This window comes from Thunnus albacares, chromosome 14 (genome assembly GCF_914725855.1).
Source record: "Thunnus albacares chromosome 14, fThuAlb1.1, whole genome shotgun sequence".
Classification (NCBI taxonomy): Eukaryota; Metazoa; Chordata; class Actinopteri; order Scombriformes; family Scombridae; genus Thunnus; species Thunnus albacares.
The window spans coordinates 28,251,060-28,270,659 of record NC_058119.1 but is presented as its reverse complement, the minus strand read 5'-3'; the positions used below and the strand labels follow the sequence as shown (position 1 = coordinate 28,270,659).

At 37.1% G+C, this 19,600-nt stretch overlaps 1 pseudogene; it reads right to left on the bottom strand.

Annotated features, from left to right (window-relative positions):
* Nucleotides 1–351: 351 nt before the first annotated feature.
* LOC122997387 lies at nucleotides 352–5,233 on the bottom strand (annotated as a pseudogene).
* Nucleotides 5,234–19,600: the final 14,367 nt, after the last annotated feature.

Below are 19,600 nucleotides of genomic sequence, written 5' to 3'. Positions count from 1 at the left end.
ACAGTTGCCTAGATATAAGGGGGTGGGTCAGTTTACTCACTGGCTTATCTTACCCTGCTCCCCCCTACTTACTCCTAATATGCAAATTAGCCATGAGCCCATGTTATGTTATGCAAATTAGCCATGTGCAGTCTGTGTTTGCACAAACTCTAATGGTTAAAAATTGTTCTAGTGAGAGGTGAACATGTGAATAATGGAGATTTATTTTCTTTGAGTTTAAGAAAAATGTAGTTGTAAGTGACAGGGCTAATATTATGTATTTATTTTTCTGTAAGGTTATCAACTTACTGTTGAACAACTTCCTCAATTAATTCTTTAAGAGTTGCATTTTCCCCATTTTGACTAGAATTGTTAAAATGGAATTGATTGGCTTGGGCCTTTTTCAAAGTTAGGTGTTGAGGCAGAAAATCCCAGGAAACTGGCCATGTGAGCCAGGGAATGGCAGTACTACCACGGATCCTTGTCCAAATTCAGCATGTGGCGCTGCTGGACTCCATGCTCCACCTTCTGTTGCATCTCTGCACAGATCTCCTCCTCCATCTGGGCCTCAGATGGTAAAGTGACAGAGCCGTCCAACATAGTCATGGTGAATCGGCTCTGCAGAGATAAGAGTGGATTTAAGAATAACTAAACTTTGGTTCCTTTGTGAGATCTCATCGGTCGGTGCTGCTGTGCACAGTCCAGCAGGTATTTTCTGATAACATTCTGTCAATTAGTTTTCTACCTCAGTAACTTCTCGTATCTCCCAGATTGCCTTTCAGGAACCTTTGAAGAACTTGGCTGAACTTTGTAGGTGCAGAGAGTCATAGGAGCAATGACAACATCTGCAACACAGTGCAGGTTTTTAAGACTGAATACCTGTGGACACCTTCAGCTCACCTGGCAATAGAAGTTGGGGTGGGGACAGATGAGATTGCAGATGCCAATGAAGAACAGTGAGGGGAAGGCCGGGGGAATCAGGAAGCGGTACAGAGGTGTGATCAGATGGCTAATGATCCCCAGACCCAGCTGAGCCGCATCCAGGAATGAATACTTGAAGTTGTACCCGGTGCAAAACAGCAGGACGTCAGCCTCGCCCCCTGAGCCGTCCTACAACAGGTCATTGTATCAAAGGGTAAAATATAGTTAGTTTTCATCTGAAAATGTTTTTTTTGTTTGTAACCATTTTTTTTTTGGCATTTTGCCATTATTTACAGTCAGTAGAGAGAGACAGGACACACAGGGAGAGAGAGATAGGCGTATGACATGCAACAAGAGTCCCACAGCCAGGAGTTGAACCGTGGATAATACAGTTATGTGGTATGCGCCTTAACCTTTAGGCCACAGGGCTGTCCCTGAAAGTGGTTTTATATTTAATTTAAATATATGCAACTGCTCAAAACTTAAAAAAAAAAAATACAAACGGAGATGACATGACACCTGGTGGAGGAATAATGGAGGATTTCTGTTCAAAATGTCAATATTAAGAATCAGTTGATGCCCTTCTCCCCAGTCTAATGGACCTTACAGCTAGGTGTAAATTAATGAACTTCATTAAATTAATTAATTTCAACATAGAGTTAAGATATGACTTAAAATTTAAACCTCCCACTAGCAAGTTGTAAGGAAAGCTCAAGTTTGTTAATTGAAGGTTTTTTCAAATTTTCATTCTATATTAACTGTTGTCATGGTGACACAATTAGAAAAATGATGGGGACCAATGTTACAAAAATGTTCCTCACAGCGGGAGCACATATACTGTAACAGAATACATCCCTTTACACCTGTAATGACTTTGACATGCACACATTGGGGCTGCATTGCATTCAGTTGAGAGTTGGGAATGGCTGCAGACATCACTTTTTTGTATTTAGGTGTTGACTTTGGTGGAATTTCTAATCGAGATAGAAGTTTTCCAGAAACATTTATTGACATTTTTGACCATTTGTGATCATATTAACGTGTACTACAGCTATTGACGCCGTTTCAATTGATAATGATTGATTGCTGAATTATTAATGAGGTAATGGACAAACACACATGTCATATATTAACTAGTTCACACATGACATACGTGACATTCTCTTTTTCATTATGGTTTGTTGCAGGCTTATTTGTTTTTGTCACTGTTTAGCAGTGTCTTTCTCTATAACCTGATTGATGCACTAGATGAAACGTCACTGTCTGTGACAATGTTTTGATTATTGTCAAATTAGACAAGCTACAATCACCAGAATCTAGTCACCTTTAGTGTGAACACACTACATGAACAAAACTGGATTAGTTAGTTTGTAGGATTAAATGGGGACACAGCTTTTCAGTGCATCTGCTGGTAGAGTTTAGTGACTTGGAAACAAATGTTGCCATCCTCCTGGACAGCCTCGATTGGACGGCCTTGTTGCATCCTGGAAAGTAGAGGACAGTTAAAACGAGGGAGACCATGACTCAGACTGACCTGGAGAGAGAGAAATTAATAGTAAGGGCAGTTTTCCATAACTCTTTTGAGGATATATTGCCACCAATTATTCAAATTTAAATGTGGTGGCAATATAGTAGTGGAGCCTCAGGCAGGAACACAAGTCATTTTATAGTCAAATGTTCCCTACATCCTCCAATCATGCCCTTTACCCACGTATCTCACACAACAGGCTTTTCCATGTAAACATAAAAATGTTTTTCATACGTGTTCATGGTGATTAAATGTTGTGTGTGTGTTGTGAGCTCAGAGGGACAGTGTGTGTTAAGCTTGCTCAGATTTTTTTCCAGAGCATCACATGAGCAGAGCCACACCGCCAAACTAAAATGCATTTTGCAGCAATAAATGATTTTAACTGGTCATAACTCAGTGGTCAAGAGTTTGACTCTCTCAAAATTCTGAATAATTGATCCTTGATCAGAATCAAAATATTACCTCTTTGCCCATTTTTGATTGGCCGGGAGTTAGGCAGGGTCACGCACTGCCAAGATGGCGACGGCCGGAGCAGCTCACTTTGAGCTTCAAAACCGCTTTTCAGAAACCAAGGAGTGATGTCACGGTAACTACGTCCATATTTTTATACAGTCTATGGAATCCATACACTGAAATACACATGTTGAAGCAGATGTGTGAAGTTTATTGAGGAAATTCCATTCTGTGATAATCATATCATCACTTGATCTTTACATACTGTAGATAACTTCTAGATAACTTATCTAAGTTTTATAACCCTTCAACTGATAAACAATCTGTTGGTATGTTCCCTTGAATCCACCTTATTTATAATTCTTATTAGACTTTAGACCCTGGTACTTGAGCACCTCCTGATGCGACAGGAAGCTTTGTGGGTGAAGGTAAAAGGGGAAATCAGGAAACTTCAACAACTCTTTGGGCACATTGGTCCTGGAAGAGGGGTCAAGAAATCAAAATGCTGTTACAGTCTGAAATGTAGACAAACATAGACAATACAGGAATACAGGAATGCACTGTATTGGCTATGTTGTTGAAATGAATGGGATAAAATATGCAAAACTCTGAATTAAATTTCCCAAGTGATGTGCAGACTCATGCATATTAACAAATCTGAGGTGTCTGTACATACTGCTTTGAATCGGTTGTCCATACTGACGTGTTCATCGTAAATCCAAGTGCAGCCGATGGTGCCATTGAGCTCGAACACCACCGGAGGGGTGAAGCTGTTCAACTGGGTCAGGATGTGTTTGGCAGCACACAGCCCCGGCACCGATCACTGCAACCTCCAGCAAAGTCATCTTTATCCCAAGAGAGAGAGAGATCTAAACCAATGGTGTGTTTAACTGCTCTTTTTACTTCTAAAGTAAAACATTTCCAAGCTTATCTCCAGAATGTTGCCCTAAAAAGACAAAGAGTGAGATACGGTCAAATCATGGACATGACCTGTAAATTACATACTTTAAGTCCCTATTTAGCATTTCTAAGCAGAATATAATCATTTAATAAATGGTTTATAACACACTATAATGTAGTTGTAAACAGCTATAAGCGTTTATTAATTAATTTGTTGTGTTTAGGTGAAGAGTAATAATTGCTGACAATTATCGTACATTAATAAACACTTAAAAATGTCCTTACATATGTTTATAAGGATATTATAGTGTGTTATAAACCATTTATTAATATTTGTTACACTGCTTATAAATGTTAAATAGGGAGTCTTTAAGTAAAGTGTTAGTTATATGGGTACATAAATTATTGTATATTACATAACCATTTCTAATTTGTTTTGCCATATATGAACAAAGGAAACCAACTGCATAACCATTAAAAAATGTTCATCATGCTTTAGTTGCTATGAGCTAATATTGTGGGAAAACATATGGAAAACATTGTAATTGAGCTTTTTGCAAATACATTAAGTATCAACATTTTTAATGATATGTTAATTAAATAAGTTTTTTCAATTATGTTGCCAAAAAACCTAATTACCCCAAACATGAAGCCAGAGTCATACGGAACTATGTTCAGCAACAAGAAGAACAAGGTGTCCTGCAACAGATGGTTTGGCCCCCACAGAGCCCTGATCTCAACATCATGGAGATAGTCTGGAATCACATGAAGCAACTGAGATGCCTAAATCCACAGGACAACTTTGGCAACTTCTCCAAGATGCAGGAACAACCGACCTGCCAAGTACCTGAAACACTGTGTGCAGGTGAACCGAGGAGAACTGCTGCTGTTTTAAAGGCAAAGCTGCTCACAGCAGATATTGATTTACTTTAGGTTTCTTCTGATTACTCAACTTTGCATAAAGTTAACTGATAAATAAAAACTACTCATGGCATTAATTTTGAAAGCATCCTCACTTTACTTTTAGTTTACTTTTAACTTTTGCATGATACTGTATATCCACACAAAAATGCATGTGCACGCTCACACAGACATATAGTATACAATATATGTATATAGCAAACTCTGTATTAACCCTCTGCCGCAATATCTGATAACATGTTTTGCATGAGTCAAATACTGAGCAGCTTAAACCTTAAAATCAAGATAATACTATTGGAAGCATGTACATGAAGCTCTAAAGACGTACACACCCAACAGCACACTTCTCTCCATGGAGGATAGATAGTTTGGTGAATGCTTTGCATCACTTCTGTCTAAGGCAGTTTGGGCCTGGATATACTATCAAGGCCACATTTACGCCGCTTGCTCTGATTCCACAAATCCTATGGATGGTCAGGGAAGGTCATTACACAGTTTTGTTAGTTGCCTCACATTGGCCAGTAAGGCCATGGTTTTCAGACCTTATTGAGCTGGTGTGGGGTCATCTTATGTAGCAGGTAGATGGGCAGCCTTTGCATTAAATCCCAAATGCTTTCCCTCTGTGGTTCTGAGATGATAGGAGAGAGAGGAAAACAAGAGCTAACATGTGCAGGACAGGAAGGCATTTAGAGACATATGACAGGAAGAGGAGTGTTTGTAGTGTGGTCCTGCTCCTGTCTTGGTAATTTACCTCTTGGACTTGACTTTAATGAGGAAAAAAAAAATTCTCAATACAGTATCATCACACTTTCTTTAACGCTCAGAGCATGGCACACTCACACTCAATACAGACATATGAGCTGCTGTAGAGTGTGGTGAATACTTCCTTATCTCTGTCACACCAACCTCTAGGAGTTGTTGTGACTACTTTATCTGTGGCTGTACCCGCACAGATACGTCAGGAAATGCTTCAGCATGAACAGATGTTCTGTGTTTCTCTGTCATACAGGAACATACTGTTCAGATGCATGAAACAACATGGTTTCTATGACTGTCACTAAACATTTTTAACCTTTCAGAGGTTCACACAAGCATTTATATATATTCATACAATAATTTCCTTCAAACTTCCGAACTCCAGACTGCACCTTGCAGGCACCAAGCTGGGACTTGCTCCTTCTGTTACAGTGTCTCACTCAGGCTCTATGTGTGCCTATTGGTCATCCAGAGACAGAAAGCTGTGTCTCTACTGTAAAGACAACTTTTCTTCTGTCTCTCTGCTCTGCCAAATGAGTCAGAGAGTTGCGTACCTTTTCTGTTTCTGACATTGGAGGGGATATGGGACAGGGTTGTATCTTTGGTTTAACCTTGCATTCTAGCTAAAGTGCTTAATACCCAGTCAACAAATCAGGTAGTGATGCTCCTTGCAGACAGAGTGAGATGAGTTGCTTATGTTGCGTCCTGCGTGGCTCACCCTAAGTCTTTAACTGGGAATTCACATAGAAAGTGAGTGGCACATAAGCTCGTTCTATCTGTTCAATCTTTCACTGACCGATATCATTGATAATGCTAATGGTATATCCATAAAAACATAGATTTCTGCACTGGGTTGCACCAACTATGTGTAAGCTGGCATGAGCCACTTGGCATCGTAGCAGATTGTAATAAGCTAATGTTAGATCGATATTGAAATATCAATAAATTAGGTGTCTACTGGAATACTGTGTTGCACAATTAAAGCAATTAATGAAAAATTGATGCTGTGCAGCAGAAAAACTGCTGTTTTACCATCAGTGAGTTCTGTGACATTTTATGATTTACACCTACCATAAGAGCTAGCTTTCCATTTAGCGCAAGTTCATGTTAGTAAAGTGGGCAAGATGAATCGATTTTAAAATACTTTTAATCACTTTTAAGGTCCCGTCTGGTTTGGCACCTCCTTATATCTTTGAGCTTATAAGATATATAACAAGAATAACAGAAATAAATGAATATGCACACTGATATAAAGCTGACAGCAATAATCATCATGTACTTTAAATCATGATAATTAAATCCAGGTACATTTGATTTCATTTTTTCCCCCCTTTTATTAAATGCAATTTTAGCATTTAAGAAATACATCTCTCTGATTGTGTAACACAGAAAAGCTAAAGGATAAACACATACAAATAAGATGAAGTGAAAATGAGGTAAAGACATTTAGAAAATACTAAAGGTGAAATGTGTGTTCCTGCAGACAAGTCTATAAAAATAGAAATCCAAACAATCATGCAAACAAATATGCAAATTGATACACGATGCAGCCAGCTTAGAACAATAGTTAACAATAGATATACAGCGGTTCAACCAGACACTATTTACATTTCATTTGTTTTTGTCTCCCTTTCATTAAAAACAGTTTTGACAAGTATAAATACAAGTTTATGAGTAAAAATAAAAAACAGAGTATAAATATGATGGGATACAAAAAAGATCCATTATTATGAATAAAGAAAGTTAAAAAGAAGAAAATTTGAGGCAAAATATGAATGATAATTGATCTGGGTCTTCAATAAGGGCATGAATCAATGTTTCCATTCTAAAACATATTGGGCTATTATTTATTCTGAATTATTATATATTGTTCCCAGATATTAACTTGTTATTCAATATTATATGCATAATTATATACATTGTATGCATGCAGGATATTGTATGTCATACATAGTCAATATGTAAGTACGGTTGACATTTTGCTCTACATGTTAGTGCAGAAACTGTAGATACAACATCTTCTGACTTGATACTGTTTGAATCCTGGTTAAAGGGAAAAAAAAGGAAGTAATCATCATCCCAGCAGCAGTAGTGGTTAGAAACCTGCTGCAGTTCAATGACCTGCTCTTTTATGTAACAGGTCTGATCCTCCTGAAGGATGAAAGGTTTTTTTTTGGCAACATCACCTCTCCTAACAGCACTAATAATGATGCTGGGATGCTGTTATAGAGCTGTTATGGCCATCAATGCTATGTATTCCCAGATGCATTTCTTGACTAAGATTTATGTATTTGTGACCCATATGTCTCTCGTATAGTCTGGGTTATTGTAGATTTGATATGGCCTGGTCAAAATCTGCAATCTCGGGCACCACTGTCTAAAATTTATGGAGTGGTGTATCTCACCAAAATGTCAATACATTTTCACTTTTACATTAATTGGCCAGTTTGCCACATCTAATATGTCAGACACCATCAATTAGAGTTCAATGAGCAAAGCATGAATTACTCTGACAGCAATTGGTTTGTTATTTGTGTCTAAATTAAAAATCCTGAGTGGAAATTTAAAAATACAAAGGGAAAACTATAGTTCCAGGGGAGGACTTTAGAACATGTTTACCACTGCTATGTTTATATATAACAATGTTTTTATGTTTTAAGTGCAAAATGATAATGTTACTCTCACCCTCGTCATCAACCTTTTCATCTTTGACCTCATCCAGACATGCAGCATGATCATTTTTGTGGCATACATGTATGTCAAAAACTCTGTGGTCATCATTATCAAAGTCTTGCTGCATTATATGGTCTAATAGCCAGTGTTGGCTTCAATTATTCAAATCAAGTTGATATCTTAATTTGAATAGACAGTTTCCTTGTTGTGTTTCCCTAGACAGTGTTTCCCTCATGCTAAATAACTCTGACGTCCAGGACCAGGTGTATGAGTCAACAATACATGACCTTTTACAGTGGTGTGACGAACATCATCTCATCCTCAACAAGAAAACCCCACAGAAAAGATGTTTGACCCAAAATCCCTTGGTGATCACTCAGCAGTGGTCATCCATGATTATACCATAGTGCAGCTGGACTCCTACAAATACTTGGGTATCCACGTGGATAATAAACTAGTATGAAATGTCTCTGTCAGAGATGTGAGCCGTCTGATTCAGGGCACTCAGGGAACAGAACTATGCACTCTAAAGCAGTTAGCAACTTTAACCATCCAATGTAGAGCCTGCATGGAGTGAATGCCTGCCCTTTAAAACAGTCAGAGACATGAACTGTGTGCTCTAAAACAGTTATGGACATAAACTTTCCAATCTAGAGTAATCAGGGAGCAAAACCATGTGCTTGAAAGCGTTCAGAGTTGTGGACCGTCCAATGCAGAGGGAATACGACAGGGGTAAGGGTAAGGGTAAGGCAGGGAAGAACATCAAAGGTGATTCTTGCTTTACATTTTTCATTTATTGCCTATTTTTTACAACCTAACATTGGGGAAAGGGTGAGGGGAACAACAGGTTATGGAAAGTCCCTTGAGTGCACCTGTAGCTCAGGTTTATCTCTGGGGAACACCTTCAACTCAAGGGAGTGATGTCCAAATAAGGAAATGTGTGTCATGCAGCAGTTGGATGCGATTCCCCTTGTTGAGATCTGCTAATAGACTTAACACAGTGATGTAACTGACCTGCGCGCTGTTATTTGACGTGTTTTTTTTACCCCCCCCCCCAAAAAAAAACAAAAAAAACAAAACATTTTTAAAATATTTGTACAAAATAAATATTCATAAAAACCTACTATTTGTGCTTTTCCAAATATCAGATTTGTATTCGGCCCCACCCCTATTGGTGGTTTTTATCCAACTGAACACGTCATTGTTCTTAGAGGCTGCTGAATGACTCCAGTGTAATGTTTTATGTTATAATGTACTTCTGAATCATATGATGTCTACCAGTATCATGCAGAATTGTAGTGAAAATGAGCAGCACATTCAATCTTGAGAATTCATCAATTTAAACATTAAAATAATTAATTCATAATTACATTAGTTATAAGACATTGAATGCCACATAAATCTAAAACAATTTACAAAATACCCTTAAACCACACTGATATACAAGCTTGGAAGATTGTCATTTTGTGATAATGGATGATGTTTTCTTAAAAAAATTTTTTTGTTGATTAAGTCAGTTGTTCTGATGTACTATTCATAAGCCTGGTTTTATGGTAAATTTCTTTTTTTAAAATTAACATATGAGTGTAGAGTTATTGGTAACATTGCTCTGTGAATAGATATAATCACATAACAATTACATAAAAAACCTTTTCTAACATTTGTAACATATAGAATTTATAACAAGGATAGCGAATAAATGAATATGCTGTGATATAAAGGCTGACAGCTATAATTATCTTACATTTTACCTGTAGATTCAATACCAGTTACATTTGATTTAACTTTTTTTCTCTTCCTTTGAATACAATTTTAGCGCATAACAAAAAACATGTATTTTGAATGTGTGACAAAGAAAAATCTTAAAAGATAAAAACATGCAAAAGTGAAAATGCAAGTGTGTTCCTGAATCTTGTAGAGGTAAATTTTATGTTGCATTCTTGATTAAAAAATAGTACAGAGATATTGGTCGTGTCAATCTATGTGCAATCTAGTGCATAAAAAAGAAAAGCAAACATTCATGCAAACAAATATGCAAACTGAACGCAGCCAGCCTAGAACAATAGATAACAATAGGTATACGGCAGTTAACCAGACACTATTTACATTTCATTTGTTTTTATCTCTCTTTCATTAAATACAGTTTTGACATGTAAAGTAAAGTAAAAACAAATAACAGAGTATAAATATGATGTATGGAGCAAAAAAAGATACATTATTATGAATAAAAGTTAGAAAGAAGACAATTTGAGGCAAAATATGAATGATAATTGATCTGGGTGTTGGAGTGCAATAAGGGCATTAATCAATTACTGTTTGAATCTTGTTTTAAAATAAAAAAAGTTACATTTCCAGGAAGTAATCATCATCCCAGCAGCAGCAGTGGTTAGAAACCTGCTGCAGTTCAATGACCTGCTCTCTCATGTAACAGGTCTGATCCTCCTGAAGAATGGAAGATTTTTTTAGCAACATCATCTCACCTAACAGCACTAATAATGATGCTGGGACGCCGTTATGGACGCTTTTCTTTTACATCTCAGTGGTTGTCATCATCATCAGCCTTCCTTTGACCATAATGGCTATCTATTCTCTGTATTCCCAGGTGTGTATAATGACTGAGGTTTATGTATTTGTGACTCATATGTCTCTCATACAGTCTAGTTTTATTGTAGATTGAAGAAGCCTGGTCAAAATCTGCAATCTCAGGCAACACTGCGAAAAATTTGGGGAGGGATGCATCTCACCAAAATGTCAATACATTCTCACTTTTACACTAATTGGCCAGTTTGCCACATGTAATACCACAACATGACATATTTGTTTCTAAGAGGGTGGAAACACCATAAATATGAAAATACGAAAGGAAAACTATAGTTCCAGAGGAGGAGTTTAGAACATGTTTACAACTGCTTTGTTAATATTTACCAGTGTTTTTATATTTCAGGTGCAAAATGATAATGTTACTCCCATCTTCGTCATCAACCTTTTCATCTCTGACCTCATCCAGATATGCAGCATGATCATTTTTGTGGCATATGACAATGCCTTCACTGTCAAACTCGTGGTGCATTCTTATGGTCTAATAGCCAGTGTTGGCTTCATGGTGTGTGTCGCCATGGAAAGGTAGCTATCTGTCTTTCCAGCATTATGGCTTTATATGAGTCAGACACATCCTCAGAGTCTGAATACACTGTATCTGATCATATCTGGATGATCTCTCTGTCTTTATTGTATTACAGGTATTTGATCATCGTCTGGCCACTGTGGTACCACTTCAGACGGAGCATCAAGGAGTCTGTGGTGGTCTGTGTTGTGGTCTGGATTCTTTCTATTGCCGGTATTCCTATTTTCTTTACCAAAATCCCCTTTTTCATCAGAGCCATCTTATGTACCATCTTCCTCCTCCTCCCCTTCCCCCTGCTCATCTTCTTCCTGGCTGGGACCCTCAAATCGTTGTCTGTTGCCATCTCGGTCTCCTCTGAGGAAAAACGAAGAATTGTGGGAACTATGGTTCTGGTGCTGCTTAATTATATAGTGTTGTTCCTGCAAACAATCATTCTGGTCCTGAAAGTAGAAATCACTGTTGTCCTTCTCATCAGCATTTGTATTTCAATTCATATAAGTCCTCTTGTGGAAATAGTCTTATATGTTTTCACTAGGAAAGGGGCCACAGATCATCTGCTGGCCTGTCTGTGTTGTTGCACGATGGGCAAAAAGTGTTTTAGCATGTCGACAGAACAGGAGGGGGAGAGAAAAAATGAAAAAAAGGGAAGGGGCAAAAGCAGGGAAGTAAAAAGTAATGAGGAAGTAGAGAGAAAGTAAGTGAGGCATCAAGCTCTATTAACGTTTCTAGCAATTGAACACATTGGACAGCGAGGAATCATGTTTTTGATTATGTTGTTATGAGTACTGGCTGCTGAAAATGAAATTATGCTCAGGTAAAAATGCTCTTGTTCACTATGATCGCTTCAATAAATATGTACAATAAACATATTTATTGTTTTAAGCTGCAAGCTCCCACTAATACAGCAGATGACTGGAAAGTGCAGGTGAAGCTTCACTCATAAGAAATGGTATCAGTTGTTTTTGGCATGTGTTTTTTGTCTGCTGTCCCATCAAACACTTTGTAACTTTACTTTACTGCACTAATGATGTTTGTTGAAGAGTTGAAAGTGTCATATACAGTTGTACTTGTATTCAGTATGCTGTTATTTGAATCCTTGTGCTTAATATATAATCTAATAACTGTTTTGACTCGATTACTAATTCATTTTTTATTATTTAAAAGTTATTACTGAATTAATTTAGATTTGTGAACAATATGCCATCTCATTATGTTTGTTTTCTTCAACCAGCATAACTCAGCATTCCCTCAGTGCTGAGTTATATTCCTGTCTGCTAACATCAGTGTTGAGGTGAATATTAAAAAAAACAAAGAAATATGCTATTGTGATGCTATTATGCATCAAACCTGTTGCTTTGACCTGCGAGGTGATAAAATTTATGGAAATAATTATGGTGAGCAACCTGCAGTCTGAGGAAGGCCCACAGTTAGGGCTGGTGACTCAAAAAATTGAGGAGGACGGGAGGAAAACCAACATGGAATCTTACAACAAACCGCATCAAACTATATCATTGTCCCCCACCTGATGAAATCGGAGGGGTGGGGGGCAATTTTATATGCCAATAAGACAATTTGCTTTTAAAAACAAAAACCCCTGAGTGGTGTAAAGGCTGCTTCTTTAAAGACATTTAGCATATAGGCTACATATTGTTTCTAAACAAAGAAGAGCTCATTTTAGCCATGGAGTGGTTCAGATGTATGATTTTACCAACAAAGTGAAATTCAAATATATAGCATTGTTCTATTGTGGCAACAGATTTATGTTCCCATGAAAAACAGACAAGATATGACATGAATTACACGTGTTTCCTATGTATTTTCTTAGTATACAGAAATATATAAAGTACCACAAAGCTTTTCATCAAGTCATTTTTTCATCAAAGTTATCATCAAGTTTTGATGATGTGGACACAGGCTGTTTCATACACTACCATGTTTAAAAGAGGAAGGTATCATGCCTCCTATTGCAATAATTGAGCATTGAATATTTCATATATTTTATTTTATTTTATTTTATTTTATTTTATTTTATTTTATTTTATTTTATTTTATTTTATTTTATTTTATTTTATTTTATTTTATTTAAACATTGGACATCTTAAATGTTGTTTGTCTTGAATGTTTTCATTTAAGACCATGGGCAAAAGTTCATTGGTGTTTCATGCTGTAAGTGTGTTACAGAATAAATAGAAAACCAAGTTTTATTTGTCTCCCCCTTTTTTTTTTGCTGATCCTAAAAATGATCCGATCCGTAACTCAAATCCGTGATACAATCCGAAACGTGAGTTTTGTGATCCGTTGCACCCCTAGTGTTAACATGTCAGCTTTGTAGACTATGTTTTGTATGTCATGCACATAGATGGGAGTGTGTAAGTCATGTATTTGATACATGCATTAATACTTTCTGATGTGAACCCACACTTTTAGATCCTTGAATGTTTTTAGTGTTCAGTTTTTCTAGTATTCAGCACTGATCTGTTCCTCACATTATAAGCTTTGTGGTACTTTATATATTTCTGTATATTAAGAAAATACATAGGAAACACGTGTAAATCATGTCATATCTTGTCTGTTTTTGATGAGAGGATAAATCTGTTGTCACAATAGAACAATACTATGAATTTGAATTTCACTTTGTTGGTAAAATTACACATCTGAACCACTCCATGGCTAAAATGAGCTCTTCTTTGTTTAGAAACAATATGTATATGCTAAATGTCTTTAAAGAAGCAGCCTTTACACCACTCAGGGGTTTTTATTTTTAAAAGCAAATTGTTTGATTGGCATAAAAAATTGCCCCCCACCCCTCCGATTTCATCAGATGGGGGACAATGATATAGTTTGATGCGGTATGTTGGTTTTCCTCCTGTCCTCCCCAATTTTTTGAGTCACCAGCCGCCACTGGTGTGGGGGTTGAATGCAGCTCATTTTTGTAGGATACAGCAGAAAGCCCTATATACATACAGTACATTATATACAAACTTTGTATGAAGTTTGGTGTTGTTATCATTTATTTCACAATAATTATAGGTCTTATATTTATAATTCAGTAGTGGGGATGACCTATGAGGGGAAGGGAAAAAATGGAGTGGAGCTGTCACAAAGTGGCTGCTAGTCTTCCTGGGTTCCATACAACAGTAGCAACAACAAAACAAACTACAATTTAAAATCACATTGCTCAACAAAACAACAATAAAACCAAATAAGCCAAAATACAATGATCACAAAATAAGTAAAATAGCTCTATATATGAAAAGGTAGAAAATACAAACCCATAACAAAAGCACAACTGTAATCTATGTTTCTAGATTCAAGGTTACAAGCATCTAAGATATGTTTACTTCTCAACTTTAGGAACCAGGTGAGGAGTTCAGACATCTGAACTCTTTATGGCTTGTTGTAAAGAGGAAATACACACAACCAGGCAATATGTCACCTGCTGTTCCACCATTTATATTCATTGGCTTCTATCTATGATATTGGAATTTAAAAAGTACAGTTAAATAATACAGTTACTATTATTTACTTTCATACATTAAAATTTTTGGATGAATAAATAAATGTCCCTGTTGTTGTCTGTGAGTTGACTTACCTTTCTGGAGTCTGTCGCCGGTGTGCTGAGGCTGACTGTCCTGGTCAGTATTTATACAGCACAGAGGAGTCTGGTATCCAGGATGAAACTCACTCATGTTGGATGTCACGCCGCTTCGACCCTGGTCACCTGTTTCCATGATACTTTTACATCCAGTTAAACACTTACAAGCTTCCAGTATAATATAACATTAAAAGGAGTAGTTGGAGGTTCAGTGTTTACCTCAAGAAGAGAAGAAATTTTAAGGTCATATGTCATATCTGGTGTCCTTTAGACTGTGATGTGAACTGAACTTAAATGTAATCACGATCACCACATGGTCAATGAGTAAATCACTGTGCAGCAGTTAAGAGAGATAATTGAAATAGATAATTATTATACGAGTTCACTATTTTTGTATTAAATGTTCTCTATCTGTTATGTTTTTTGATATTAGTGGTATTCAGTGGCAGAATGTAACTTAGTACTGTAGCGTTCTTAAGTACAGTTTTAATGCACTTGTACTTCACTTTAGATTTTCCATTTTAATGCTACTGTGTACTTATAATTCACTACATTTTAAAGGAAAATATTGTACCTTTTTCTCCATTTCATTTATTATGCAGCTGTAGTTACTTGTCAGAGTCTGCACCAGACCAGTCTCTAGGGGACCGTTCCTTGGGGGAAGCAACAGATGATGGAGAATGTGATATTCCTGTCTGCTAACATCAGTGTTGAGCTAAATATTAAAAGGGGGAAAAAAAGAATTTAACTTTGATATGACAAGAAATAGTTGTTGTCTATGCATTATTATGGGGAGCAACCTGCTGTCTGAGGAAGGCCCACAGTTAGACCCATACCAATTTGCATACAGACACCACAGAGGAACTGATGATGTAATCACTAGTATATAGTGCACATAGTCACTAAACACCTGGAGAATCCCAGGGCCTATGCCAGACTATTGTTTGTTGATTTTAGTTCAGCATGTAACATTTAATAACCCCATATATTACTTAAAGTATATGTTTCACATTTTTTCAAGTCTTAAAACAACAGTCAGTTGCTCAAATGAACATTGAAATAGCTCGCTGGAATCATTCCTCCTGTTCACACTGACCATTAGAAGATCCCTTCCTAATGTGCTTTCAATGTAAGTAATGGGGGACAAAATCCACAGTCATTGATTTCTGCATGTTTTGTGCAAAAATGGATTCAAATGTTTATCTGAACTGACAGAGAGGTGCCAGCCATCCAAATTAATCAAATTGAGGGGATATCTTAATTTTAATATAAAGTTCCCTTGTTGTGTTTCCCTAGACTTTGACTCCCTTATGCTAAGTAACTCTGATGTCCAGGACCAGATGTATAAGTCTAAAATACAGAACTTTTTTACAGTGGTGTGATGAACATCATCTCACCCTCAACACAAAAGTTGGACTCTTTCAAGTACCTGGGCATCCACATGGATAATAAACCAGTATGAAATGTATCTGTCAGAGACGTGAACTGTCTGATCTAGAGCACTCAGGGAGCAGAACTATGCACTCTAAAGCGGTTAGAGACTTTAACCATCCAATGTAGAGCCTGCATGGAGTGAAAACATGCCCTTTGAAGCAGTCATAGACATAAACTGTAAAATCTAGAGTGCGCACGGAGCATAACTGTGTGCTCTAAAGTGGTCATAGACAGAAGAGGAGTGAGATGGTTAGAATATCAGGGTCAGAGCCAATCAGAAGCACTCTTTGCAGAATGGGGGTGAGAAAAAAAATAACACAAACTGGAAAATTGTTTGAACTCTCTTCCTGGTTCTGTAGTCCAAAACTACGGTAGCCCCTAAGGACAAAGCATATATAAGAGTGAAAGCACAAACATTAAGAAGAACATGCTCCAAATCCTCCTAGCAGCCTGGAGCACTTCAGGTGTAGTGATTAGCTTTGTAGCATTTTTCTTGTTTCATGTGTTTTTCCTTTTTTATATGTATTTTGGTATTTGTGGCATTTCTTGATTTGGAAAATGCTTTTTTATTAATGTTTGTGCATTCACTCTTGTATGTGCTTTGTCCTCAGGGGCCACCATACAAAACCCTTTTAATGAATCAGGAGTCAAACCTGTTATTGTTGTTAGTTTGGAGATGAGTGGATGAAGCCAGTGCAGCACTGCACCATCAGCAATGTGGCTTGGCAGCTTGACAGTTATTCCATATGTAGGAGATTACACAGATGGTTTTATGTTTGGCCACTAGATGGTAGCATGAAACATGAAATGAGACAGTGGTTGCACGAGTTAGTGCTGAAACATCAATGTTGAGGTGCAGATGAAGTGAAGATCACACTCAATGTCGGGAGTTCATCAATTTGAATATGACAAAAGTTACAATTAGTTAATTACCAAACACATTTAATGCCACTTAAAACTTAACAAACTACAAGATAATCTTAAACTGGACTGATATACTGTATATGCTTGGGAGTATATTATTGGTAGAAAGAATATTCCTGTTGATGTCAGTTGTTTTCTGCCTTATTCTCTTTGTTTATTTTTACCAGGCTGTGACTCAAATGTAATGCTAATAGATGAGAAGCACAAACTGTTAAGTTTGGTCGTAACATTTATATTGAAGAAGTTATGTGTTAATGTTGTTAGAAATGGAGATGTGTCAGCCTGCAGTTGTTTCTTCCAACCAACACTTTACAATACGGTACACAAAATTTAGCAAAGTTACTAAGGGTGTGCCTGAATACAAATACCTTATTCAGCAAAGCACAAATGGTGTTTTTTTTGTTTGTTTTTTTTTTTTTTACGAATATTTGTTTCATACAAATATTTTAAAACTATTTGTTTTTGGGAAGAGAAAAAAACATGTCAAATATCAGTGCAGGTCGGTTACATCACTAGTGCCATCGTCCCGTTTTCGCCTCCCCAAAGTTGTAAATGGAACCACGTTCCAGCTAGTTGTACTAATGTACTTTACATATTCATGTCTGTCTACTGTTTCCTCTCTTCCGTAGTATCAGGAACCTACTGCATGTTATCACTCACCATATTTACTGTAGACTGTTTGGATGCAGAGGACAAAACATCAAACTTGGTGTAGGGAACTCATCCAGGTGTGGTCTTGCAACTTTCAAGGTAAATTTTGTGACATTATTTTTCACTTAAGTAGGAAGGGAGTGTAAAAATGACATTAGAACTGCAAACAGTCATGATAATGAGTATACAAACTGTGACAAGCAGACAGCTTTAGACTGTAGGTGTACAGAATACTGTGGTTAAACCAACTGTGTTTTATTTCATTTGCATTTTTTTCTCCTAAGTGTAATTTTGATGTGGTTGTGGTTTCATCTTCTTTTTGAGAGTTTGAATTTTGTCATTAAAGTAACTTAGAAAATTTTGAACATTTCAAATGAAAATATTATAAAACTCAGCTTTGCATACATAGTTGTTTGTTGTTTATTTTTTGATGTTTAGTACATTTTATCCTTTTTTGAGAGGAGACAGTAGAATCAGACAGGAAATGAGGAGAGAGAGAGAGAGAGATGGGGATGACATGCAACTAAGATCTGCTGGAATCAAACTGGAAACAAATGTTACAATTTTGTGGTATGAGTCTTAACCAGTACGCTACAGGGATGACCAGTATGTTAGTGTTGTTACACATGGTGAATGTACCAGCCTGCAGTTGTTTCCTCTAATTTATTTTCATGCTTACTCCAAAAGTTAGTCAGAGTGCAGATGCAGATGATTCATAAAATGGTTTGGTCAGACATGCAAACCTCCTTGTCCAAAATCAGAGAGCACAGAGTTATTCAACTGGTGGGATGTCAAGTGCAGAAGACAAACCATCCTAGACCAATGTCTCTGTACCTTAAATTACTGAAATAACTGTATGAAATTCTGTAGTAATGACCTCAGTGGTGGCCACAGGAGGGTCCAGGAGCATCAGAGGCCAGTGTGCTTGTAATAGATTGTGTGCTTTCACTTCATGCACAAGCAGATCTGTTTCCTCTGCAGAGAGGCACTCCTTCTTACTACTTAGCAAATGTGCCATTATAATAGCAATCTGCCAAGGTGAAAGTGCACTGGTCTTTTAAAGGGAATGGGAGATGACACTATGATTGATTTATTGCATGTTACACCAAAAACAAACCAATGATTAATTAAGAGACTAAGGACAACCGTTTTGAACCATGCGTCTGGTGCTGCAACCATTTTCTCCACCATTAAACTATCAAAAATGGATTTGGACAGGACTTAGATACACTTGCACCATGCGCTTCAGACCATGTGCTTAAGTTTGTTAAAATAGGGCCCTCAGTGTTTTACAGGATAGGTTACAGTCCTCTACAGCCAGCGTGTCCTCGGCCTAGTCAAGGCTGTTGGCATGTCAAACACAAATTCACACACACAGCCAGCTAAGTGTAGATACTGGAGCATCTGTATCTATTTAACCACAGGAAGTTTTCCTGAAGTGTTATGCAAAATTCCCTCTCCCAGAAATTAAAGTAAGCATGTATGCAAAAGTTGTTTTTTGTGGTAGTTTACCAGCTGCCGTACTAGACCAAGCCAATAGGTCCAAGTCACCTTCTACACAGTTAAAGCTGGTTCACCCCTGCTTGAATTGCACCTGAATAATGCTCTAAATATTAGCATTGAAGAATCGGAGGACCAAGGATGATGATGATAATGTGCCTTCTGCAATCAGCAAAAAGACCACTGATTTTCACTTTATTAGATCTGGATTTCTAGTTGCTTTGGACACTTATATCTCCAA